Consider the following 7,344-nt stretch of genomic DNA (forward strand, 5'->3'; position numbering starts at 1 on the left):
ATCTTACCTATGCCTCATTAACCGCTCCTGGTCCTTGACAGATTCAGTGCCCTTCTTTAACAACCAGTTCTGGACTTGGGCAACATCAGAATATTGAGGGATTTGATTGTTTTCTGGTATGTTATGTAGTTGTTTCGCAAGTATTTTCTATTTAAGAATTGTGTATATTACATATATATAATGTTTTTTACATTTCCCAGAAATAGAATCATATAAATTCCTACATTTTATAAATGCTTAATTCTGTTTAATTGCATTTACATCTATTTTGAATCCATTAAAGACATAGACAAGTAAAACAAAATTAAGATTCATCTCTCTAAAAATAAAAGGTAAAATTTCCGTTTATTTGTCAACATATTCTAAGTGAGTTAGATAAAAATATGCAGGAAGTAGAGAAGAAACACTGGGCACTGAAAGAAGTGGGGATAATATAGCATACTTACAAGTATACAGAAGTTCTTCTCATTTTTATTCAGTCCTCTTATTTTTAGAACATACCTTTGCAAACACACATATACACACATCTTTGTCATTTTGATCCAAACCTCTTGACCCTAAAATCTGAACACACACACACACACACACACACACACACACCACACACTTTGAGTCAAAAATCAAAAGGAAGTCACTTTCCATAACAGCTCACTACACCCAATCATTCCACTTCACATTTAAGAACAACATTTTTACTGGATGAATACAGGTGCACCTGTATGAGTTCAAACACAGAATGTACATGTTCTTGAATCACCAAAGAACATTACAGATATTTATTGTTATTTTCCTATGGCTCAAACTGTTTTAGGTTTCACTTAGGAATCTTTCTGCCACAAGAGATGTTTCTTATTGGCCTTAACTCAGGGGGAAACAACACATCTGACTAGTGATTTAATTACTAAATTATGCCAGCTACTACTAATGTGTTGATGGATGACCCTTTCCCTTTTCCATTCTTGGCTAAACATAGCAGCATCCAAATAATGTTTATTCCTACTCTAAATTTTCAATTGAAAAAATATGCAATTACTTTTTTAATAATTAAGGGTCAAATATGATTAAAAAAACACTCTACATATAAGTAAGGATTTCTTCCAAACTCTATGTAAACAAACCAAATTTAAGTGTTTAACTCACTTGTTCTCTTCTATAGTTTCTTTCAAAGTCTAATTTTAAACTGGTAAGGTATTGCCTATACTCATTCAATTCTCTCAAAGTACATACAACCTACAAACAAACGCACATCAATATTTAAAAAAATATTAAACATATTAACATTATATAAATATTTTAAATATATATTTTAAAATTATTTTAATGATTTAAAAATCACTTTCCAAAAAAAATAGGAGTGACCTACAATTTAATGACATTTTGGCATAAAGAGTAATAAACTGCTAAAAATGTTGTAGAGTAGTATCTTTCTGCATTTGTTAATCAGCAAGAAATTTCTATCCAAAAATATAACTTAGGCTGAGGCAAGAGAATTTCTTGAGGCCAGGAGTTTGAGATAGGCCTGGACAACATAGCAAGACCCCATCTCTTAAAAAAAAAATCAGCTGGGAGGGTATGTGCCTGTGCCAGCTGCTTAGGAGGCTGAGGCAGGAACACAGCTTGAGCCCAGGAGGTCAAAGCTGCCATGAGCCATGATTATGCCATTGCACTCCTGTGTAGGTAACAACGTGAGAACCTGTCTCTAAAAACCTGTCTTTAAAGTATACATATCACTTTATTAATATGACTAATATCATAAAAGAAGTTTAGTCAACACATTGAGTTATCACAGTAATAATTGAAATTAGCTGTAATTGGATTATAATTTTGCATGTAATAACATTGTAAGACTCCAATTAGAAAGTACTCTATCAAGGTTCTAAGAGACTGAAATTTGTAGGTTTCTATTTCATCTCAAGTTTTAAAAGTATGTGTAACAGAATACTTGACAATTATATGTTGTATAATTATATAATTACATACACTATATAATGCCATTAAAGACAAAGAAGGCTATAATACACATGGGAAAATTAATATGTCTTTGCATTCTCAAATTATTTGTCAATAATTTTTCAAGGTGAAGGAAGAGTAGTTTTATTTAGCAACAACTGTTGTCTGATTTCTCTTGATCCACATACTGAGAAATTTATAGAACTGCCTATTAAGTATTGTCTCATGACCAGGTTCAAAGTGACACAGGCCCCCCCCCCGCCGACTGAGGTATAGAAACAAGTTTATATCAAGTTTTAAAGGGTTTCATTGATTAAAAAAAGAAGTAATCTTCAACCCATTTTATTATTGCTGGTGACATAGCCACCTTTCTTTAATCTCTTCAGAATATCTTTGCGCTAATAGTATGCTTTTAAATGTGGATCATGGAGGCTGTTATATTGGTTTTCCAAAAGTCGACAGTAAGGATCAGTCAGGTTAAAACCATAAGAAGGTCGAAAAAGCTGCAAACACAAAGTCAAAAATATGTAAAATTAATGCATTTTTACTTAAAAAAATCTATCACAATAATTAGAATGTTCATTGAAAATAATGTGGAACAAAAATCTGAAGTGGAGAAAAATAGCTACAGAAAAATTGAGATTGGGTGTGCTTTCCTGCCTTTCCCTTCCTCTTTCCTCACCTGCATAAGTTATCCCAAAGACTCACCTTTCCTCAATCAGTTTCTCCTCTAATCATCTCCAGACCCTGGCTCTCAGTCAAATAAGAAAAAAGAAGAGGAAAAGAAAGGGAATAGATTATAGTTTGTATTAAGATATAAAGCCAATGCTAGGATTCTTTCTTTTCCTCCTCCCTCTCTCAAATCAGAACATTATATTCAAAAGATAAAGGGATAATAGTAATTATAATTTGATTTCAATCATCTTAAAATGAACAAAAATAACAGAAAATGTTCATCAAAATTTACAAAAATAACTTTAACAAATCATAGAAGTAAAAGTTGGATATTAAAGGTTTTGAGTTAAAGAGTCATTGCATCTTGGGGTTTTTAATGCATGAAATGAACAGTCTCTGAGTGCTAGAATAAGACAAATACCTGAGGTCTATATTATGCAGTTCAACATATTGAAGAACTAATTTTAAAACTGAAGTTTATTCATTTGTGTGAAGACCAAATACACCTTTAGGCAATAGCCATTGAAATATATAAGGAGGAAAAGATAATCAGTTATTAGTTATGTTTCTATATCTGCTGCATTAGAGAAAGAAGCTGAGTTATTCAATCTCACCACAAATTAAAACATTAGCAAAGTGAGTTCTTTTGGTGTGAGTTCTCAGTTTTTCAATAGCAGGATGCTGATAATGGCTTATTGGGGGACTTCTGAAATGGAAAACGTAGAGAATGAGAGTAGGAAGCTGTGCTAATGTTGTTTTTTACATCCTTTCTTTCTGTTTTAAGTTTGCTGGGCCAGAACAACATATGTTTTATAATAGTTCAAAATAATGTCAAATCAGGAAATGACTCAGGGGACAGATAATTGGAGTATATTGGTAATATGGCAAACCAGAGAGCATCTGCCTTTGCAGGTACAAAGTTCAATTTATACTACCACAGCAACACTAAGCACCAATCCAGACATGTATAGAGGCACCAATCTGTGACCTGTGTTTTCAGTTCGGCTGTAGCCACAATTGCAGTCCAGATCCTAAACACTATGGAGCCTGGCTAGGTTGGACCCTTAAAAGAACTCCAGAAAGATAGGTAGGAGGATGCTTTGTATACGGGTAAAAGGTAGATGAGAGGAATATTAATAGTATACTAGCTCTTCCTTTGCATTTAAAAGCTTCTTTAAGTTTTTGACCTCTTGTGTAACACTAAATTTTAATTCCTGCCAAGGAGCCTAACCAGAAAGCTAGATTCCCTGATTACCAATGCTTTCCTGAGAAGGTAAAGAAAGGACTCCCATAGGAGAAAGCCTTGAATTCAGTGAGTTCACAAATGAAGCCCAGATCTTTTCTGGAAGGGAAATAATCAATAACAGTAAGTCATGGAGTGTACTGAATATTTATTTCAGATATTGACATTTAGCTGTAAACTTTTTAAAAATGTTAACTTTTAGCTGTGACAGGCATATGTGTCTCAATACCAAACCTGAAGTGCTACTGACCTGTAAACTAAGAACACCTTTAAACAGATCCACCCATCTGAGCCAGAGTAACCTTTCTATTGCCAATTAATATATCTGGTTTCCCTTAAAATGTAAATGTAAAGCGTGACTTCATGAAGAAGGGTACTCTGAAAGAGAAAACTCGTCAGAAAAACTAGTATGGTGCCTAATTATCACGAAACAAATTTGGGGATAAATAATGTAATAAAAATAGAACATCTTTTTGAAAAGTAGTAGACAAGTGACTTAATGGTAGACAGAGAAGATGGCAATAGAGTCAAAAGAATATATTTGAGGGAGGAGACCAAAGACGGAGTGTCCCCGAGTTCACCTTCCGTTCTCCCCACAGGCGTGCAGAGTCCGCCATGGAAGCACATCCGGCTGCCGCCAAGGTCTCCGGGAGCCGCGGCCTCTGCTTCCCAGGGCGATGAAAGACTAGAGGCGCCTGGCGTCCCGCCTGCCTCAGGCGCTCTGGCTAGCCAGGCGGTAAGGGGATCGGGCAGGCTGGCGGGCGGTCCCGCGGTGCCCACCTTTGCGCCGCCCCGCCCCCTGGGGGCTCTGCCGAGAGGGCGCCAGCCGCCCATGCTGCCCCGGCGCCCAGCCGCGCCCGGTGCCCGCCACTGAAGCTCAGGACGCACCGCCGCCCGCGCCCACCGCCGTCCGCGCCCGTCGACTTGAGCCGACCATCCTCCTGCCCCCAAGATGTGGCACAGCGTCGGGCTGACCCTGCTTGTGTTCGTGGCCACGCTGCTGATCGTCCTGCTGCTGATGGTGTGCGGTTGGTATTTTGTATGGCATCTTTTTTTTAATCAAAATTCAAGTTTCTCTGGGAACTGGTGGGAGACACGGGATCCGAAGAGGGAGATCATGAACCTTCAGGGTCTGAAACTGAAGAAGACACTTCCTCCTCTCCATACAGAATCAGATCTACTCGCCAAAGGAGGGCACCTGCTGATGAAGGCCACTCACCCCACACATAGTTCTGTACTCCTGAAGGATGAAAGGCAGTTGCCAGCTTCTGTCTCTTAGTGACTTGGCGTTGAAATTTACTAATGACTGAAGACATTTGTATTGGATTTTAAGTATGCCATATAAAATGTAAGCCATATAAAAATAAAGGGAATTAAAACCAAATTGGACTATTATAAATTTCATCTTAAGGATAATCTTTTGTTTCACTAGCTTTCTACTTAGACACTTATTCCTTGGCTTTTGGGCTTATTTTCTCACACTGGTGCAGATCTGGTAAACATCAAAGGCTTGAAAAACCATATTTTATTAGCCCTAAAATGTTCATTTTTCTCCCCAGTTTAACTTGTCAGAAATTGGGATGCTTCTCATTACTGTCAACCAGGTGATAGTCATGTAATTCTCCTACCTTGTACATGTGCAAATTTACAGCTTGTCAACGTGTAATCCCTTTAACCAACATGTGTATTGTTGGAATCAAATGTGTCAGATTTAATAGACATTTTAAAATATCTTCAAAAAGATTACCCTATGATTCAGCAATGAAAAGTTATTGTGTATGCAGAAAAGCATGGAAACAGAGCAGCGGGGCGTACATTTGATATCAGTGACGCAAATATTCATCACTGGAGAAATGATCGAAATTCCATATCTTCCTGCAAAGCAACAACAAAATGTTTTACAGGACCTAAGAAAGGTAGATACCCACAAGTAGACGAAGCTGTACTACATTTTATTAGTGAGACACATGCAAAAGGATTGCCTATCACAAACCAAGCAATGCAATTGAAGGCAGGAGAAATTGGCAAAACCCTGGGAACTGATGAAACAAAATTCAGAGCGACGAGAGGTTTGTGTGACCGATTCATGCATCCAGCAGGACGGTCGTTTAGGCATCCAACATCGTTTTGCCCCAAGCTCCCTGCTGCTATTAAACAGAAGACAGTGTTGGAGCACTCTTTCAAGAAGTGCTGTATAACCAGTACTCTTCACAAGCCTCAGGTGACGTTATGGGAAAAAATGGAGACTTCAATGACTGTGGTTTGAAAAGTGATTCAGAAGAGTTGGATTCAGAATATGAAGTTATAATTATTACTTAACCAATTTGTTTCACACATTTTTTTTACATATGTGCAAGATCGATACGATAAAAATCTGTTTAACTCAAAGTGCTGTTTCTTTTTTTTTTTTTTTTCCTGATTCAATAAGTATTTTTTTTTTAATTTTTTATTGGATTATAGGTTTTGGGGTACATGAGCAGAGCATGCAAGACAGTTGCGTAGGTACACACATGGCAGTGTGCTTTGCTTTTCTTCTCCCCTTCACCCACATTTGGCATTTCTCCCCAGGCTATCCCTCCCCACCTCCCCTCCCACTGGTCCTCCCCTTTTCCCCCCAATAGACCCCACTGTTTAGTACTCCCCTTTCTGTGTCCATGTGTTCTCATTTTTCATCACCCACCTATGAGTGAGAATATGCGGTGTTTCATTTTCTGTTCTTGTGTCAGTTTGCTGAGGATGATGTTCTCCAGATTCATCCATGTCCCTACAAACGACACGAACTCATCATTTCTGATTGCTGCATAATATTCCATGGTGTATATGTGCCACATTTTTCCAATCCAGTCTATTATCAATGGGCATTTGGGTTGATTCCAGGTCTTTGCTATTGTAAACAGTGCTGCAATGAACATTCGTGTACATGTGTCCTTATAGTAGAACGATTTATAGTCTTTTGGATATATACCCAGTAATGGGATTGCTGGGTCAAATGGAATTTCTATTTCTAAGGCCTTGAGGAATCGCCACACTGTCTTCCACAATGGTTGAACTAATTTACACTCCCACCAACAGTGTAAAAGTGTTCCTTTTTCTCCACATCCTCTCCAGCATCTGTTGTCTCCAGATTTTTTAATGATCGCCATTCTAACTGGCGTGAGATGGTATCTCAATGTGGTTTTGATTTGCATCTCTCTGATGACCAGTGACGATGAGCATTTTTTCATATGATTGTTGGCCTCATATATGTCTTCTTTCGTAAAGTATCTGTTCATATCCTTTGCCCACTTTTGAATGGGCTTGTTTGTTTTTTTCCTGTAAATCTGTTTGAGTTCTTTGTAAATTCTGGATATCAGCCCTTTGTCAGATGGGTAGACTGCGAAAATTTTTTCCCATTCTGTTGGTTGCCGATCCACTCTAGTGACTGTTTCTTTTGCCGTGCAGAAGCTGTGGAGTTTGATTAGGTCCCATTTGTCTAC

At 37.8% G+C, this 7,344-nt stretch overlaps 1 pseudogene across 1 annotated transcript; it reads left to right on the forward strand.

Annotated features, from left to right (window-relative positions):
* The first annotated feature begins 4,730 nt into the window (after positions 1-4,730).
* LOC118154532 (small integral membrane protein 13 pseudogene) lies at positions 4,731-6,256 on the forward strand (annotated as a pseudogene). The gene has a single exon (XR_008482088.2). The product of XR_008482088.2 is annotated as a small integral membrane protein 13 pseudogene (transcript).
* Positions 6,257-7,344: the final 1,088 nt, after the last annotated feature.

Source organism: Callithrix jacchus, chromosome 6 (assembly GCF_049354715.1).
Source record: "Callithrix jacchus isolate 240 chromosome 6, calJac240_pri, whole genome shotgun sequence".
Lineage (NCBI taxonomy): Eukaryota > Metazoa > Chordata > Mammalia > Primates > Cebidae > Callithrix > Callithrix jacchus.